This window comes from Nannobrachium achirus, assembly GCF_963921795.1.
Source record: "Nannobrachium achirus genome assembly, chromosome: 2".
Taxonomy (NCBI): domain Eukaryota; kingdom Metazoa; phylum Chordata; class Actinopteri; order Myctophiformes; family Myctophidae; genus Nannobrachium; species Nannobrachium achirus.
In genome coordinates this window covers 71,182,203-71,202,647 of record NC_137811.1, presented here as the reverse complement: position 1 = coordinate 71,202,647, position 20,445 = coordinate 71,182,203, and the positions used below count along the sequence as shown (strand labels likewise).

General features: G+C 41.3%; 1 long non-coding RNA gene across 1 annotated transcript; it reads left to right on the top strand.

Annotated features, from left to right (window-relative positions):
• Positions 1–397: 397 nt before the first annotated feature.
• On the top strand, positions 398–1,500 carry LOC308304905. The gene is made up of 2 exons (XR_013963075.1): positions 398–482; positions 1,331–1,500. It is a non-coding gene; the product is annotated as an uncharacterized lncRNA (long non-coding RNA).
• Positions 1,501–20,445: the final 18,945 nt, after the last annotated feature.

Here is a 20,445-nt window from a genome sequence, read left to right as displayed (position 1 = left end):
GAACAAAATGCCTCAAATCATCAACGCAGCTTGCGATTACCGTGAAATTTGCCACACATATTCCCACTAGGTCAAGGAACAAATGCTACCTTTTTCACATTGGCCTGTTATAGCGCCACCAGCAGGTAGACTTTAGCAAAACACATTTTTGGAACACAATGCTTCAAATCATGCATGCAGCGTCCGATTGCCATGAAAGATCTAAGGTGAAGAACATATGCCACCCTTTTTACATTGGCCTATTATACAGTAGCACCACCAGGATGCACAGCCTGGTGGAGACCTGTGCTCGGAAGAGCACTGCTTCTAGTTTGAATTCATTTCATTTCAAAGTGGAAAAGACAATGCTAGTAACCTAATGTACTCTGACCGTTAATCTTGTGTCCACCTCTTCTTTAGACTTCAGGGATTGGTCTCTTGACTGCAAGTGTCCTGTTGGGATTGGCTGTTCAGCAGATCATGTGACCGGTCCGCTGTATACGGTAAAGCCACAACCACTACATCTGTTGTAACCACAAGACAAATGACATTCATACACTTAAATGCATAATTATAGAACCAGAATGTAACTGTTATGACCCCAAGTTGGTCTAACTCTAAAAGGAGTCAAGACAACCTGATGTTCAAAAACTAAGAATTTATTTAAGTTAAAAGCCACACCAACAAAACCACACACACGCACGCACGCACGCACGCACGCACGCACGCACACACGCACGCACACGACAAATGACACCGCTTTGTATATCTGAACTACTGTACAGGTGACATTGTACTTTGTAATGTGAGAACTGTTGAAATGTACAGAATATTTGTCTCATACTGTCGCTGTACAGGAGTCAGATCACACACATATTGTAACATAATTTGAACATGAGCTGACATAATATTATTGTAACATACTGTAGGCTATGTCTGAGCTCTATGTGACATATTATAGCCTACAATATATTTATAACCAGGCATGTGCACACATGAAGTGCCCTTTTATCCTTCTATAAAAAGTGCCCTCTCCAGACCAGGAATGCAGTTTTTACTATGGTGAAAGAAATACAAATGTCCTCTTTCCATGCCATACCTGACGGCAGCATTCAAGAGAATCCCCTTGTCCAAACTCTCCTGAACTTGAATTGAATGCAGCATCTTATGTTGGAGGAATTTCCCTCTCTGTGTAGAAATCAAGCATCGAAAATAGCCGACCTCGCGTTGTGAGCTTGGAGGTCTGCTATTTTTGATATTTTCACCAAAAGGCCCTTTTAGAAATGTCAGCCCCTGCCTCTCTAACATTCTCTGCACGCCCCTGTTTACCTCTGACCTCCCTCTGTTACAGACAGAGATCTACTGACCTTCAACTATGAACCCACAGTGACATCAGAGGAAGCAGTCTACCAATCAGATGCCCTGGATGATCATCCAGGGTCACGTGCACAGGATATGTCATGACAACATCAATGTATTTTTTTATTTTCTTTTTTAAATAAATTTGAAAGATATTTTATATTTATCTGTGTATGACTGTATGTCTTTTTGGGTAGAGAGAGTAAATCAAAGATACAGTAATACATACAACACAGGCACATGCACAAACACAATCATTATTATTATTACAACATAACATACATGAACCACTTCGTCCCTATTTAAACATTGTCTCTTTGAAAATAGACAATCTACAAGCTCACAACGCTCTCTTTTTCAAATTTTCAAAATATTTTAATGAATCGATTACATTTGAAAACTTGTGAAATAGGATATTCTGCATGATGAGTATACTTCTACTTTCGGTAGTGATTGATTGATTGATTGATTGATTGATTGATTGATTGATTGATTGAGCCCACTGATCATTCCCAATGAAAAGACTAGAGTCACCCGTTCATTCTCAAGTTATTTTGTTTCCAGAGAGATACACAGTTAGTACTGAGTACAATGTGACACAATTTATTAATTTACATATTGTTTTTTTATGAGACCACACATGTTGAATGAAACTGGATAGAACTATACATTTTCTAAATGCTTAGCAGTCATTCATTTATCGTGGTAATTAATAACATATAGTTGTAATAATGGAGTTGCTCAAATAAGACAGATACAGTACAGCTGATAAAAGTATCAATTCATTTCAAAAACTAAACATAATATGTTTGCATTAAAACTAAAATTTCACATAACCCGGTCCCTGTCAAGAGTTTGAAAACATCAAATCATTTCAGCTCTTTGTAAGCAACCGAAAATCAAGTTCAATGTCTAGCAGCTAGCCTATACTTTCATGAATTCAATCCCAGGTCTCCCACATGAGACCACATTTCTACCTGTCAGTCAAGAGGCAATCCTCACTGGACCAGGGGAGATCATGTGACCTAACGTCTCAATGGAGGAGTGGGGGACCACCTCCAACCACTGCAGAACTACATATTATATTAAAGATGGGGTGCCATGATCCCGGCTTTCAGCTTTCAGGAAGTAACCAAAAATACACAGGGAAGACATATTTGCATATTATAACCACACCTGGGGGTCTATTAGAGTAATGTTAACTCCACAGACTCATACAAAACAGAAGAAATACAAAATGATGGCACCACCGCTTTAACATTACTCTACCATACAGATTGGTTGAAATAACATGTTATTTATGAAGTAACAATCACAGCTTTAAACTCAAACAATCACTTCAACTAAGCAATGCAAGCACAAGCTGACAGCATGAAGCATTCTCAATTTAACTCACTCACTTATTATCTCAATTATTTCCTCCGTCTCCACCCAACATCCCTCTTCAACATCTCACTGGTAGCTACTTAAAGGTGTAGTTCACCCCCCAAAAAAGTCTCAAATAATCTCCACTGAGTCAGAGACTCCGCCGGTCATCAAATCATTGGCTTATGAATGCGACAAAAAAACAAAGGTATCCAAGAACTCAAGGCTTCGTGGGCTGTGTAATTTATAGAAAATACGTCTTTTTGGGGGGGTGAACTACACCTTTAAGTACTTGAGTACACTACTCTACTTTTCACCTTTGTGAAACAGGCTCTTACTCCTTATGTTCTGACTGAGATCAATACAGGCCTCATGCATTGTTTATAGCATATATACAAGCTCAAAACCATGGCAAATGCTTCCGGGGAAGTGCATTTCTGCCCTGTGAGTGTGTGTTCCACAACCTCTCAACGATGGCTCTAGTCCTCGTCACCTAATCCTTGTCCTCCTCCTGCCTGCAATGTGGAATTGATATAAACAAGTGAGTCAGTAATAATAACAGACAGTTTATTTTCCACACACACAGTTCTTCATTAAAAAGCTATGTGTTTTCAATGTTTGAAGCTTAAGAATTAAAAGCATACATGAAAAGCTGTGTTTTTGAAGCTTAAGAATTTTCAGATTTTGAAGCTTAAGATATTACCTATAGTTGAGGCATTACATTTTGTATAACACGGTTCTATTGTGAAAATAGCAGATCTACATGCTCAACGCGAGGCGTTGTGAGCATGTAGATCAGCTATTTTCACAATTTCTGCCTCTAATGTTTGACAATTTGGCCAATGTTTAATTAGTCATTTTACAGGTATCAAAAAGTCCTTTGGGGACCCCCCTGGGGGTCCCGACCCCCAGGTTGAGAACCACTGATCTAGTTAGTAGAAACAACACACACCTGCTGGTTTTGACAAATGACCATCTGCACACTCTGGGCCTGGTCTCTGGAATTCTTCTCTCTGCATCTGAGTAGACTTCTGAGTAGATTTTGAGAGACATAATAATAATAATAATGTTTAAAGTGAATTTCTTAACAGAAATGAAAGTTTAAACATGCTATTCTTACAAACATGAAAAGAGAACATGCTGACAGCTGTTGAAAAGAGAATGTAACACTGTACCTGTGAAATGTCCTCGCCAAACAGCAAATAAACAGAGCAACACCCATCAGAGCTACAACGATTATCTTCACTACTGCAAGAAAACTGAAGAATCCTTTGTTTTGAACTAGAGGGAAGAGGGAGACATTGTTGGAATATCGTTCTCCATCATAACACATTCTATTAGATGGTCTCAAAGGATGACATTTATTATAGGCTTTGAATTACGTGTCTAGAGCCTAAAAGCTCCAAAATAAGGTCGATGTGTTTTAAATGCACGGTATGAGTTTACCTCCATCTTTTCTGGTTATGATCAGCGTCTTGTTTACTGTTCTCATATAGTTTGTGCTGAAACACTGAACAGAAGTGTTGTCGTGGTCTTCAGTGGTCAGGGAGACCGAGACGGTGCTGTTGATGGTGGAGTTGAGCACTGCGATGGCGACAGAATACACGCCTCTGTTCTTCAACAGTGGCCATGTGATTGTAGGTAAGGGGATCCCCTGGCTCACGCACACACACGTCAGGGTTCCCAACTGGAGAATGCATTCAGATCCACCCAGGATCTTTGGAAAGGCTGGAGGGCAAACAAGAAAAGTCACGCTATAAAATCACATTAAAGAATAATGTGTATACTGTACAATGTGAAATAAAATGTTCTCTCAATGCTGATCAGTGCAGTGTACTTACTCATCACAGATACATCAGTAAACGTGGTCAGAGTCTTGTTGAGATGTTGTGCCGTACAGCTGTACCTCCCAGAATGCACTCTGGTCACCTTGGGAATGACCAGAGTGGCTCTCTGAGTGTCTTCCGTCAGTTTGGTGTCAAGTAGCTTCCACATGACAGTGGTGGCGGGAGGGTTGCTTTCTGCATCACAGGTCAGATTCAAGGTGCCACCTTCTAACACTGTGGTACTACCACTGATTCTGGGCATCTTCAGGTCTTTGAAACAAATTGATAATTAAATGGGCGTATGAAGTAATTTTACATATGTACATTTTGATTTAAATGTGTCTGAAAGGCCAGCAAATGTGGATGATTTGCATTTTATTGTGAGTACTTTACCAAATTCTTATATAAAACAGTCACTACAGTACGGTATTATTTTTAAACTTTTGAGAGTTAAAATGATTCTGAAGAAAAGGTTGTAAATGGAAAAGTAGAGAGTGTAAATCAGAGAGGATGTAACCTAATACTCACAGGTAACATTGAGGGTCACGGTCTCCGCCGTGGTGACGTTTCCCTTGAAGGTCACCTGACATGTGACCTCAGTGCCGTGGTGTTCAGGGGAAGGGCTGAAGGTCAGTGTGGAGCTGTGTCTCTGGCCGACTCCAGCAGGATTCTCTGAGGTGAAAACGGTGAGGTTGTTTGTGAGGTTTAGAGGGACACTGTGGCGTCCTCCTGCCTTGGTCCATGTCCAGCTGATGCTGGGAGGGGTTCCAGAGCAGAGTCCTGGGGCGGTGCAGGTCAGGGTGGTCTGGTGACCCGCTGTCACAGCAGCAGGAACGATCACCACGGGTCTCTGTCTCAGACCTGCAGGGACACAGCAAAACATAGAGAGACAAAAAATAAAAGAAAAAACACACACACATTCTGATAACTCAACTCAACTAAAGAGACATGGCATTATTCATGCTGTTATTCATTATAACAGCATTTAGTAATTTACCAGTTATTTAGTAAAGACAGGTGGGAGAGACTAAACACTTTTTTGTTTTCATTTGATGTGGTATCAAACAACAGAAATGGGATCATCCTCCTGTATAATGAATGTTACTTCATACCTGTAACTGTGACAGTCTTTGGAGGAAAGAAGCTATAGCCATCATTATGTTTACGTATTGATCGAACTCCAACTCTAAAGTGATATGATCCATTGTCAGACTCCTGGAGGTAATTGATGCTGATGCTGCAGTTCCCCTGGGTGATGTCCGGCTCCAGCAGGGCCACTCGTCCTCGGAACGGAACCTGAGCTTTCGTGGCGTTCTCGGAGTGGAATATTATGTCACTAGGCTCACAAAGTCTATATTCACATTTAGACCACATTGCAGATGTGACATTGAACCTAGCATCATGAGTGAAAGAACACGGGATAACAACACAGAGTCCAGCCTCAGATGTTATGAGATCTTCACTGAAGTTGATGCACCATCTGCAACTTGTACCTGTTTAAAATCATAAAGAAGAAATATAATATTATTGTCGTACCTGTTTAAAATCATAAAGAAATATAATATTATTGTCTTTTTTATTTCTGTTTAGTGTGTAATAGTTATAGATAAGTGTGTCTCCAACTCCGTTTGTCTCAACAATTGCTGACTTGATAAAATGTTTTATCAACAAGTACCTATTTTGTGTAGCTCAGAAAATAACCAAATCTCATGAGAGGTTTTAGTCTATGTAGTTAATAATTATGTGGCATGCGCTAGTACCACACATGCACAAATACAATCTTGACACCAGCAAAATACACAGTAAAAGGTTACAGTAATCACAAAATAAATACTAAAGGAAGCTACCTCCTCCATCTCCCTGGGAGCCGCCCATCACAGAGAAGAGCAGCGTCATCCAGATGACGGCCAACATCCTCTCAGTACTGATGTCTCAACTACAGCACTGCCTTGAACAGTCGTCACAGCACACTGTTCTGTTCCTTTCACAAATCAGACAAATATTACATTTAAATAAATGTACAGGATTGTATACAGGTTACCAGTGGTGTAAAGTAACCAGGTACATTTACTTAAGTACTGTACTTAAAGGAGTAGTTCACCCCCAAAATGACTTTTTTTCTATTGATTAGTCACGCCATGGAGACTAGAGTTCAATAATATTTGTATTTTTTTGTCGCATTCCTAAAGGCCCTTTTCCACCGGCAGCGATAACGATGACGATAGCCATAAAATATCACAGCGATAATTATGCCTTCACATTAATGTCCGATAAAGTTATCGGACATCAATGTGAAGAGGCGCCAATTAACAGCCGCTCGCGCAGAGCGCACCTCCAGCTGTTTGTCAGAGACCCAGTTCCATATCATTGTGATCTTAACCACATCGTTGTTGATCCTAACGATGTAGTTGTCGGCTATCGTTGTCTTTATCGGTGTTGGGTGGATGCTGCCGATCCACTTCAATTGAAAACCCACTTTTTAAAATCGTTATCGTCATCGTTATCGCTGCCGGTGGAAAAGAGCCTTAAGACAGAAATGTGATAACAATAAATTTACCCCCATTCGTTCCGGATGGGGACCCGTTTCGAAACGGGCCCCCATCCGGAATCAATGGGGGTAAATTTACTCAAATCAAATTTTTGTCTTAGGAATGTGACAAAAAACTAAAAATATTATCGAACTCTACTCTCCATGGCATGAGTAATCAATAGAAAAAAATCATTTGGGGGGTGAACTACTCCTTTAAGTCACATTTTGAGGTATTTTACTTTACTTGAGTATTTCCAATTTCCAATACTTTTACTTCTACTCCACTACATCTCGGATCCAAATATTGTACTTTTACTCTACATTTATTTGAAAACTTTAGTTATAGTTACTTTGCAGATGTAAATTATAATATTATAAACTACACATTAACCACTTTAGCCCTATACTTAGGCTATTTTCAAACATGTTGTACTTTTACTTTTAGTACTTTAAGTACATTTTGATGCCAGTACTTTCTTACTTTTACTCAAGTACATTTGGAATTCTGGACTTTCACTTGTACAGAGTTACATATTTTCTATATTGCAGTATTGATACTTCTACTTAAAGGACAACTTTAGTTTTTTACAACAAGGGTTCATATTTTAGATTGTAATTAAATAATATAAAAGATGAGTGTTAAAATAATTTCATTTACTTCTTTCTATTGTTTTAGAGATTCTTATTTCAGGGGTTGGGGGCATGCGTACAAGTGGCTAAATGTCATTTTACACAGAATAAGCCCATTCAAGATACAACACAACCTTTCATGGTTGGATGTGACTTATGGGGGCTAGAAGTGTTACTGTAAATAGCAATAAAGAAACTGCTGGCTTATTGTGTCTAAAAATACATAATTTAGCCACTTTTTTTTTGCCCCACATTTTAGCACGGTAAACGCGATAAAACAATAGAACGAAGCAAATGAAAACATTTTAACACTCACTTTTTCTTTTCTCTGATTACAATCTAAAATATGAACCCTTGTTGTAAAAAAGCAAAGTTGTTTAAGTAAAACATGTGAGTACTTTTCCCATCACTGCAGGTTACATTGTTCTGTTGGGACAATCTAGCATGCTTACACCCGTACTCTATCAGAGTCAGACAGTAACTTGGACATAAAATACATAATATAAAGTCACCTTTACACGTTTTTCAGTCATCTTAAACACTTTAAGCCCAGTGTCCCATTTTGGGAAATGTTATTGCCAAAAAAAAAACATAATTTTTGGTTAAGTGGTTAAATGACTAAAGCAGCAAGATAATATAACAAATGTTTCCTATTAAGCAATCTTTCTATTTGTATGAATGTGCAATTTATTTGTTTTACAAATCTGACAACAACATTTAGATTTTGGGTAAAGGGAATCATCCATTTAACAGATTCCTTTCATTGATTAAATGTGTTATATCTATACATAAAAAGTCATGTGTTGTACCTCTTTTTCTGTGTTTTCCTCCTGGTGTCTCCTCTTGATGGTAACGTCTTTCTTATCTTTCTGCTGTGAACTCGTCTGTATACTGTTATTACACCTCTTCCCTCTTTCTGTAAAATAGGATGTTTCTTTGGAATACTAATTACCCTGACACAAACCTCTCAAGTTAAGAGTTTCCACATAATAGGGCCATTCACACAGAGCACTTTAACTAAAACTATCAACGTATAGTTTTAAAGATTGTCAAGTGGATGGCAGTACCGACTATAAAAAAAGAAATACAATGGTGAACGATATATAGTTACAGTATCTTTATAGTTATGGTGCCGGGGAAATCTCCCTTTTTCGACGGCACATCATTTCGACTAATGGTTAGGGTTAGGTTTTAGGGTTAGGTTTAGGCATAATTTTACTGAGGTTAGGGTTAGGTTTTGGCATACAACATTAGTAGTTAACATTCACCAGGTTAGCATTCACCAGCGTCGGCAGGTTAGCATTTCACCAGGTTAACATTCACCAGCGACGAAAAGATGTGCCGTCGAACAGATGCTATATGTTGAAATGATGACGCGTTCCCATGGTGCCCGGAATGGCGCTTTAATCTCGATATGATTGCCTATTTTGCCATGTTAAGTTATAAAATGATTGATCCCCATGGGCTAATGTGTCTTCTGTATTTAAACCATGTTAACCTTTAGCAGTGATGTGCAACCTCTGTGTATAGCACACAGCTCAGGGGCGTCAATTGGGTATGGCAGGGGTATGCAGCTGCCATACTCTGGGTCCAGGGGGGAAAATAAAAGTTACTTTTAAATATAAATCCATAAATGTCTCTTTGTCTGCACTGGTTATTATGTTGTTAAATTACAGTGAAATAACTACAAATGCAAAATGTTACAAAATGGTCACTTTAACAAGGTATTATAATTATATTCTCTACACTTGTATTCTCCCCAGCTTGACAGAATGGTATATTCCCAGGTTCCGCAGGTCAGCTGCACAGGTGCAATGCATTATTGTTAATTGTGGCGCGTTTACTAACATGCCAAGTTTAGCTGCACGTGAACAACCGTTCCAGGCTGCCATATCCAGCCCAAGAAACCTGTGTAAAAAAACGGACAAAACTAGTTTTTTTTTCAGACATTGTGAAAATAGCCGATCTACATGCTCACAACGCCTCGCAGCGCGAGGCGTTGTGAGCATGTAGATCTGCTATTTTCACAATAGAACTGTGTTATACAAAATGTAATGCACTGACACAGCTCCAGTTACAAGGCCAGTGTCTTGCTCAAGAGCACTGGTCCTAACGTGCATGCATGTGTTTTAGTGTGTAAACCACAACCACAACCTTCCTGTTTTACAACTACTGTGTCTCTCATAAGTTATCTCCTTGATAACCAAGGTAACTGTACAAATCTAATCAATTACCATTTCAATAAGCCATTGAAATGTAATTCTATTAAACCGCTGTCAAATATGTTGCTCTCCTCCTCCTTGCTGTGGTGAATACATTTAAGAAAGGGGAAGTGTCAGATTGAAATTCAGAAATAAGATCCTGTTGAGCAATCCATCTTGAGCAAGTTGTGCTGAATACGTGTTTCAGTGTTGACTTACAACCACAATACTAGTAGAGTAGAGACTAATATGACACTGGCATCTGGTTGACACGGTCACATTGCATCGAGGCTACAGTACGAGTTGTGCAACTACGTACCTTGTTCTCCTGGCGGAGACAATTCTTATGCGTTAAGTACGGGGAGCTGCAATCCATGGTACCGTAGACCCCATGGGAGGGGTCTACGGCACCATTGAAAAGGTGATAGACACCCTCTTCCTCAGCCAATGGAACAAGCTACTCCTGACAACTTACTTATGTGTGTGTGTGTGTGTGTGTGTGTGTGTGTGTGTGTGTGTGTGTGTGTGGGGGGGGGACACATGTGCCATGGGCATGTCTGTGTGTGTAACGCCCGAGATTCGAACCCGGGTCTCCCACGTGGAAGTCCAATATCTTAACCATTGATCCAAAGGGATAACCCTATGGACGAGGGAGATACCAGATATTTGAGGCCATCAGGCTGAGGCAGTGAGTCACTCTGCTACTACATGTGTGTGTGTGTGTGTGTGTGTGTGATGTAAGGCTGGCACACGTGTGGTACGCTTCCATAACTCCACTCATAATATGTTTACATTACGTCATGTACCAGCTCCCGATGAACTGTACCTATGAGTTCATTGTGAACAGGGATCCATATGAGCTCCAGCCTTATCCAGTGCTGTACATTGAGTTGAGAAACACTTACTGTACACACTACAACGTACTGCAAAGTAAAGTTTGGCACATGCACATGTACAGTAAACATCAAAGGGGGCTCGAGGCTGTGCCCTTTTACCCGCCTGTTAAAAAGTGCCCTCTCCAGACCATGATAATTTTCATTCATAATTTTAAAAAATGATTCAAAATAGTGAAAATAGCCAATCTACAAGCACACAACGTTGGTGCTGCTTGTAGATCGGCTATCGGCTATGTAGATCAGAGAATTCCCATGTCCAAATTCTCCTGAACTTGAACGCAGCATTTTATGTTGAAAGAATTACTCTCTGTCTAAATCCATGCCGCACGCCGCATCTCCAGTAAATACATATTGTTCTCACTTAGGCCCATCGCTCCCAGTGGAGCGTAGGCCATATATTATATGACTCTGCTCCATCCAACACGGCTTTGGGCTGTCCTTTCTGCCTCGGCCCAGCTGCTTCCCTGTCTCTTCAGCTCCGCCTCAGTGTCCCGCCTCCAGGTGTTCTTGGACCGCCCTCTCTTCCTCTTCCCCTGGGGGTTCCAAGTCAGCTAGGGCCTGGCGTGTAATGCTGGTTGCCGGTTTCCTCAAAGTGTGGCCTCTCCATCCCCACTTGCGACTCAGGATCTGTTTTTCTACTGGTTCCTGTCTTCCTCTCAGCCATAGTTCTTCACTCTTGATTTTGGTCGGCCATCTTATCCTAAAGATACGTAGTATCCAGTTAAAGACATAGACAGAGTGTATTTATTTGAGTACCGAAAATAGCAGATCTACAAGCTCGTAAATCTGCAATTTTGGGGCTATACATGGCAAATGAAATAAATAAAAGATCCAGAAAAAAGTGCACTTTTAGAAATGTCACCCCTGCCCCTCTCTGCGTGTCCCTGTGTGACTGTGTTTGTGAGCACGAGCGAGTGTGTGTGTTGGTGTAGGCTGTGATGCAAGGCTGGCTCACATGTGTGACACTTCACCACTGTGATACTATGTTTACGTTAGGCTACCTCATGTAACAACATAGCCATTATACAACCAAGCAATCTGATTGGTTGAAAGACTCTCTAGCTGTGCTCCAATGAGCACACCTAGCCGCTCTCACGGCCGGGCTACACCAGAAAACGTGCGCGTATGCGTTGGCTGTCTGTGCGTGTGCGAAAAGCCCCTGGCTACACCAAGGAGGGAGTAAAATGGTAAATAGTGCATTTATATAGCGCTTTTATCCAAAGCGCTTTACATAGATTGTGCATTACATTCACACACACATTCATACACCGGTGGCGGAGGAAACCATGCAAGGCACCAACCTGCTCACCGGGAACAATTAGGGGTTCAGAGTCTTGCCCAAGGACTCTTCGACATTAACTCAGGGGGAGCCCGGATTCGAACTGGGATCCCTACGGGAACGGTTTCTCTACCCCTGAGCTATGCCGCCCTATACCGTATGTGCGGGAGACCAGATAGTCTTTATACAAAACACATACGCGTGCGTAAAAAATAGAACCGATCCTATTTTTAGGGAATGCGTACCGATCCTATTTTTAGGGAATGCGTATTCATGGTTCGCGCTATCCGTGAGCCTGGTGTAGCCGGCTGAATTGATATACCGTACATTGGATCTTTCCAAACGCGCATACATGCGCACGCCCGCATATGCACTGACGCGCGTAAAAAGGCTTGGTGTAGCCGGCCTTCAAATGAAACTAATCCAAATATAAAAATCAGCGGGGCTGATCAGATGGAGCAGCTAAATCTGACATTAGTATTATATTTTTCAAATTACCAAATGTCGTAATTTCAATGAGTTTTGTGTGTATAGTTTGGGAGAAGTTGTCCAGCGCTGACTGGGCTGGCTGAGTAAAGTCTCCACATATACTGTATTTCCAGGAGATAAAACTTGCAGAAAGGTTGTCATTTTGAGAGGGAATTAATGCCCCACAATATGAATAGATGTGTACATGTTTTATGTTGTTGGTAACGGTTGTATAATCACAATATTACACTCGATGGTGGCTTTTCCTTGATTATTGGCACTTCAGTGATATGCTTGCGGAACTCAGCTCCACTTACTGTAATTCCTGACCTCATCATGTCGTACTGTCCTAACACACACTGTGTTAAGCACCGAAGATAGCAGATCTCATCATCATCTGGGTCATCGCCATGTTGGCTTGTGGTGGACATTTTTGTCAAAATTAAAATGTTGCCACAGACATACAAAATGAGTGGAAAACCACAAAGAGCTAGAGCCATTTCAGTTATCTAACTCTGAAAGTGTACAAATATAACCAAATGGAGGACCCTTACGACCATTCACTACCAGGAAAATAACCAGTTATGGGGGTCCTTGGAAATAAAATGTCTGAGAACCGCTGTCCTAGTGGACTCCTATAATGTGCCATAGTGTTTTTGTGAATCAGTGTCATATTATTATGAATAAAACCGGGAGACTTGACAGTCAGTAATTAAAGTCTACTGTAAATAAGAACATTGTAATGGTGTGTAAAAACTATAATGTAGAATTTGCCACAGATGAGGCCAAGTCCTGCCATGGACACATTTGTCTGTGTATGATATTATTAAAGCAAGGATTTATGGATGGAGGGTGTATATCAATCAGTCATTCACACACACACTTGTGTAGTGGGGTATGCATTACTTCATTAGGTGAAAAGTGAAACTGACAGATAGCAGCCAGCTCAAGTTATTTATGATTGAATCATTATAACTGAGCAAAAGTACAAAATGTCAAAATGGTCTTCTTGATATGGGCCACGTGTGTTGGGAAGGCACAAAAAAGGAGGGAAAAAGAGGAAAAGGGGCAGGTGCTCAAGCACGCAAAAGCCCTCTTTTGCACGTGTGTCTGTCTTATTACATAAACAATCACGCATCCGGGCACTTTGAACTTTGGAGTCCAAAAATCAGCCATACTGTACCAATGAAGGCAGGGGGGTCTTTATAAAGACCAGCAGGCGCTCTCGTCAGCCAGACTCAACTCTCATCTCCACGGTTCCAGAACACCAGCGTCACTTCCACCATGTGTGCTCTGTACAAACTGATTCCACTGCTCGCCCTGGCTCTGAGCTGCAGAGCACAACCCACCCCAGAACAATGTGAGCCCCTGACCAAGACTCTGCCAGCCTCTGAGATAAACAAGGTTAGTCTCATATTTACTATTCTGTGCAATGCTTACCCTGGCTATACTTTGTAACATCTTCTAATGTCCATTGTCTTCTAATGTCTACTGTCTTCTAATGTCTACTGTCTTCTAATGTCTACTGTCTTCTAATGTCTACTGTCTTCTTATGTCTACTGTCTTCCAATGTCTACTGTATTCTAATGTCTATGTCTACTGTCTTCTTATGTCTACTGTCTTCCAATGTCTACTGTCTTCCAATGTCTACTGTCTTCTAATGTCTACTGTATTCTAATGTCTACTGTCTTGAGTGTCTTCTAATGTCCACTGTCTTCTAATGTCCACTGTCTGATGCCTACAGTCTAATGTCTACTGCAACTGCACACATAGACATCAAAGGGGGCTTGAGCCCCTGCTCTTTTACCCGTCTGTAAAATGTGCCCTCTCCCAGACCATGAGTGGAGTTCTTACTATGGTGAAAGAAATACAAATTCCCTCTTTCCATGCCATACCTGAAGGCAGCATTCAAGAGAATTGCACTTGACCAAACTCTCCTGAACTTGAATGCAGCATCTTATGTTGAAAGAACATGCCGTTACGCCACATCACCAGTATTGACTTGATTATAGTTCAGTGTGGTATCAAGTACGGAAAATAGCCGACCTCCAGCTCACAATTTTGTCGCCCTGAGGCGTCTTACTGGTTAAATAAAATGTCATGAATGTGACCCCTCAGATCTACGGCCACTGGGTGCTGGTTGCGGCGTTCGCAGATTTCGAGGCGGGTCTTGAAATGATTGGCAACATTTCCACTTCTCACGTCGATCTGTCCCTGAACGGGGACAAGCAAACCGTTCACTACCATGAAATGAACCAAGACACGTAAGTACTTGCATCCACTCCTTTTTTAGTCTTTCTTTCTTAAATGACCAAATACAGACATCACTGTTCTAGGTTTTCAGCTGACTGTTTGACTATACATATTTGATTATGTTGTCATGCAGAAATGGCGCATGTGTGAGTCGCTCTAGTGATGCCACTGTGGTGAAAGGAGAGAGTGCAGCTCTCACCCTGCATGTTGGTGAATTCGGTGAGTTGCACACTATAGATAGAAGATATAAGCAAACTCTGCTGTCAGGCAGAAACCATGTCCAACATATGAACTTTTCCGAGGAAAAAAAAGAAAACACATACTACACTACAAACACAATAATGCCTCCTCAAAGTCAGTATGGTGACTTTATACATTGTCGAATACTTGAATGTGTCGTTAGGTTATCGTCACTTTATCCAAATACAGCTCAAGTGGAGTTAGGAGGTTTTTGACCACTAATGTGGAGACAAACCACGTAACTTCACAAGTTGGAGTTCAGGTACTGTATGTATACAGTACAAAGCAGTATGTACCGGTAATACCAACAGAAAGGATTGTTAATGTCAGTTGTTTTCTTTTTGTGTAATGTGTAACAATCCCATATGGGGCGGGCCAAAATTTTGTCTTTATTAGTTCATTCATTTATTCATTCAATCAATAATAATTTAAGAGATGAGAGCATAAGATACAGAGTTATTGCTTTGCATAGAAGTGTTTGTGTACATGCATGTGTGCTTGCGTGCATTCATGTGTGTGTGTGTGTGTGTGTGTGTGTGTGTGTGTGTGTGTGTGTGTGTGTGTGTGTGTGTGTGTGTGCGTGTGTGTGTGTGTGTGTGTGTGTGTGTGTGTGTGTGTGTGTGTGTGTGTGTGTGTGTATGTGTGTTACAGTGAAGGAACAGGATGGTGTACAGTCTAAGCATAATGCCGATGCTGATGTGGTCTTCTACCAGACCTGTCCTAACTGCCTGGTCAGAATCTACCAAGCAACCTACTCTGGACAAGAGGCACGACTTCTCCTCTTCTACAGTAAGTCTCACTCTAACACCTTTCACTACACAGTGTGTTTGTCTGTAGAGAGAGCGTTTGTTTATTTCTTACACATTTGTCTGACTGTACAGTGAGCACATTTTTGCTCTCCATAAGGTTTAACAATATACTTCTTCAACTGTGTGTGTGTGTGTGTGTGTGTGTGTGTGTGTGTGTGTGTGTGTGTGTGTGTGTGTGTGTGTGTGTGTGTGTGTGTGTGTGTGTGTGTGTGTCTCCGTGTGTGCGTGCCCACGTTTGTAGGAAGAAAAGGCAAACATATGGAGGTTGAGAAGTTGAAAAGTTATGAAGAATCCATTAAGAAACAAGCAGAATGTCTGAAGTTCTTACCCGATCCTCACTACATGTATGATGGGAAGCCTGGTATGTATTTATTTTTTTACCTTTGGACCGATCTGCACACAACTTTTGCACGCACACTCCCAGTAGGCCAAGGAATAACCTCTGCCCCAAATGTTTTACTACCAAAACCTCCACCGGCTGTCTGTGAGTGAGTGAGTCAGTCAGTCAGTCCGTCACACTTTTGCCCTGCTCATATCTCCACAACCGTTGCCCCCATCCATGCCAAATTTTGCACACACACTCCTTGACTGCCAAACTACAACCTCCAAGGACCCCCGGAGCCCCAGGGATCCCCAGGTCCCTGGGGGACCCCCAGATGTAAAAAATGACCTAATGTGCAAAAATGACCAAATGACCACCCCAACGGGGCTGCTCACGGGGAATTCCCGGGGACCACTGACTCCTGGTGCTCCAGAACGGATGCAAAAGTGGTGGCGCCCCCAGTGGAGGACCCCCTGCCACTGCAGCGCACATAAAATGCCCTAACTCGGCCTAGGAGCGTCCGGGAGAGCCGGGGCCGGTACCTATTCGTCCGCCAAGGCAACGCGGACACCCCACCCCTCATTTCTCACATGGCCCTATTCTAGCGCCACCTTCAGGCCGATTTTTAAAACACATTTTTGGACACTGCTCCTACAGTTTTTGCCCTAAAATCACGAATATCACTACACAGCATGTCTACACTCATGTCATCAACATGGATCAGGAAGATTTTGGAAAAACACATTTTTGCCCTATTTGTGGAGATAAGCCACCTACGGTCGCTTATCTCCCGATTAGGGAGTCTTACTGGTGTACAGAGATTCCTTTCCTTTCATTAAAAAAAAGTGTGTGGGCGGAGACTAAATTGACATTTCCCAAATGCCAGGTTAAAAGTGGTTAATTCTGTCTGATGCGTTTTATAAATATTTAACCAACTGTATGTGTATTAACATGAGCTTGTGACCATATAATAACTACATTGGAATACACATTATTGTTTCTGTTTCCTGAACAGTAACTACTAGCTGCAGAGCAGAGCCCACCCCAGAAGAATGTGAACCCCTGACCCAGACCCTGCCAGCCTCTGAGATGCACACGGTTAGTCTGCATGTCTACTGTACTGTATTCTAATGTCTACTGTCTGCTGTCTTCTAATGTACAGTCTAATAGTCAGTGGTGTGAAGTAACTAAGTACATTTACTTAAGTACAATGTTGAGGTATTTGTACTTTACTTGATTTCTTTTCAAATACTTTTACTTCTACTCCACTACATCTCGAATCCAAATATTGTACTTTTACTCCACTATCTAATAATTGTTTCTGGACACTAAGAGGGACAGCTGCGCTCGCCGCTCACCCTGTAGCCTAGATGATTAACATCAAATAGTAACAGAGTAGTCTGGGATCACTTCACTTTTCGGGTTTGTAACCGGTCTGGAGCGGAAACCACAACACGTCATGTTGTAGTACTCAAAGGACTACAATTTGCCGGAAAGATCAAACCGGATTCAGTTTTAACCCCAAATATTCCCCTGCGCTCAAGGACATACTTTTAGGGCCTACCTAATAAACTCCTCGATGCGGAGTAGTTTTGCTTTTGAAAAATGTGTTTGGTATATATGCATCTTTAAGTCCAACTTTTAGCGACTTTTAATAGGGATTGGGGAAACAAACGGGGGGAAACAAATCAAAGCGACGCCGCTTCTTCTAGTTGTTTCCGCGCTTTAGGCGGAAACCAAACGGCCTGTTGTGAACGAACACCAGTAACATAGTAGTCCTGCAAGCCAGACTGTTGCCTCCCAACAATTTTAAATGCTTCCGCGCGTGTCATAGAATTTTCATCACGGAAGCTCTGAAGATGATCCGGGGGTAAAGCGGATGCCCCCCACTTCTGTTTCGTTCTTTGCAGTATTAAGTATAAAGTATTTTTTGGTAAGGAAGTGGGAATTCCAAAATATGTTTAACATATACTTTAAAGTATCTTTTGAACGGAAATGACAAACAAAATGTTTAGCTTCCTTTCTTGACTTTCAGGAAGTAAAGCTAGACTAGTAACTTAGTGACTTAAACTGTATACGCATTGATTCCTCCTATCATTCCATTATGCTGTATTCTAGGTCTGTTATATCTGTTCCAAGTGTGTTACCAAGTTAGTTAACTGTATGTGAGGTCTGTTGCCTCTAGGAGTTAAATAAAATGTCATGAATGAATGTGACCCCTCAGATCTTCGGCCACTGGGTGCTGGTTGCGGCGTTCGCAGATTTCGAGGCGGGTCTTGAAATGATTGACAACATTTCCACTTCTCACCTTGTTCTGTCCATGAATGACGACAAGCAAACCGTTCACTACCATGAAATGAACAAAGGCCTGTAAGTATTGTACTTGTAACTTGTCCACTTAAACGTGCTGTAAGTGATTTTTCTGGGGATAAAACAATAAGTGTTTTAATTAAAAAGGTACTAGTTCTATATTCTGATAGTAATAATTGCTATAAAGTGTTTGTTCAATAACAGGGGTCTCCCTGTCCCTCCAGCTCTTAAGTAAACAGAAGATACTTTTTCTTTAGGGAGGTCAACAAATTCATCTTGTCAGGAAAGATAATGATAATCATAATCAACATAATATTCAATAATCACTTACAGTGAATAGACGATCTTCAAGCTCAACGAGGTGTTGCATGGTGATTTGTTATGTAGATCTATCGCTATTTTTGAGTGTGGAGTAAAAAAGGGAGGCCAGAGTTAAGCCATGTGGATGGCAGGGTCCACTGTACAACTATGGCGAACACTATAGTTATAGTTACGGTATACAAATTCATCTGGTTATCGGCTTTCTTTTAGTCTCTTTTTCTCAAATGACCATTTTCAGTTCATTGTTCGACTAATGGTCTATGTGTGTGTGTGTGTGTGTGTGTGTGTGTGTGTGTGTGTGTGTGTGTGTGCGTGTGCGTGCGTGCGTGTGCGTGCGTGCGTGCGTGCTTGTGTGGTCATGCAGAAATGGCGCATGTATGAGTCGCACTAGTGATGCCACTGTGGTGAAAGGAGAGAGTGCAGCTCTCACCCTGCATGTTGGTGAATTCGGTGAGTTCTACAACATAGATACAAGATATAAGATATATACTGCATGTTTATCTACCGGTATGTAGCACCGCATGTATAAGATCATGGCAGGGTGTAATACCAACAGGAAGGATTGTTAATGTCAGTTGTTTTCTTTTTGTGTGATGTGTCATATAATCCCATATGGGATGGGCCAAAATGGTGGCATGACACAAAAATAAATATTGAATCAATTGATTGACTGACTGATTGATTGATTGATTGATTGATTGATTGATTGATTGATTGATTGATTTTGTTGTGTTACAGTGAAGGAACAGGATGGTGTACAGTCTAAGCATAATGCCGATGCTGATGTGGTCTTCTACCAGACCTGTCCTAACTGCCTGGTCAGAATCTACCAAGCAACCTACTCTGGACAAGAGGCACGTCTTCTCCTCTTCTACAGTAAGTCTCACTCTAACACCTTTCACTACACAGTGTGTTTGTTTATGTTATTACACTGTGTGTCAGTGTGAGTTCTCCATAAGGTTTTCTCAACTGTGTGTGTGTGTGTGTGTGTGTGTGTGTGTGTGTGTGTGTGTGTGTGTGTGTGTGTGTGCGTGCGTGCGTGCGTGCGTGCGTGCGTGCGTGCGTGCGTGTGATTATAGGAAGAGAAGGTAAACATCAGGAGGTCGAGAAGTTGAGAGGTTATGAAGAATCCATTAAGAAAAAAGCAAAATGTCTGAAGTTCTTACCCGATCCTCACTACATGTATGATGGTACGCCTGGTATGTATTTATTTTTATTATTATTTGTCATTATTATTGTCTCCAGCAGAGGCCGGAGCCTACGTTTTTTTGCCCCTGTTCATCTGACAGTGTCCGTCCGCCCGTCAGTCTGAGAACAGTTAATCTCCGGCACCATTGGATCGATGGGCGCGAAACTTAGCATGCAGGCACACTGCCAATAGGCCAAGGAAGAACATCTGCACCATATTCTTCAAATCGGCCATGTTATTATGCATTTTTGCTTTTTTTTTTTTTTTTTTACTATTTTGAAACTCAAATAGCTGTTCTACAAGCTCACAGCGTGTCGATGTAGATCGGCTATTTGAAGTATTTTAAAATGTTTTTCAAAATAGTAGGAAAAAGGCAAAGAAGTTTAGGGATAAGGCATGAACGAAAATATAACTACAGACAGAGGGACGGACAGACGGACAGACTAAGGAACATATACTATGTACAGA